Here is a 478-nt window from a genome sequence, read left to right as displayed (position 1 = left end):
GGAGGCCGCAAGGGGCGGGGCTAGGGCCTGGCCGCGCACTCCGGACCACCTTGCGCTGTGACGTCACCAAGAAGCGCAACGCGGCCAGAAGCCATCGCCCCGCCCAGCACCTGCCCGGCTGCTGAAGACTGCAGCTCCCGTCATACTCTCTCCGGACTGCAAATCCCGACATGCGCAGCGACTAGCAGGAGGCCGCAGGCCCCACCCTGGACCGCCCACTCTTGTCCAGGCGATGTAGCCCCCTCTTCCCCCCTCCGCACCGAGGGGCGCAATGCACGCTGGGACTGGTAGTTTTCTTGGCGGCCCTGGCGCGGCCAGGTGGCGTGTGGCCTTCTGGGATAGGCGTTTCCGCTGTCTAGAGAGACCCGATTAGGCCGGCGCCCCCTGGCCGTTTGTCACGTTCCCTTCGCGGGCGACGCAGTGTGGGCCTCGGCGGGTGCCGTAGGCTCGGGGAGGCCGCGGCGATGGACGTGAACCA

The sequence above is a fragment of the Alligator sinensis genome, unplaced genomic scaffold, assembly GCF_000455745.1.
Source record: "Alligator sinensis unplaced genomic scaffold, ASM45574v1 scaffold346_1, whole genome shotgun sequence".
Lineage (NCBI taxonomy): Eukaryota > Metazoa > Chordata > Crocodylia > Alligatoridae > Alligator > Alligator sinensis.
This window is presented reverse-complemented; position numbering follows the sequence as displayed.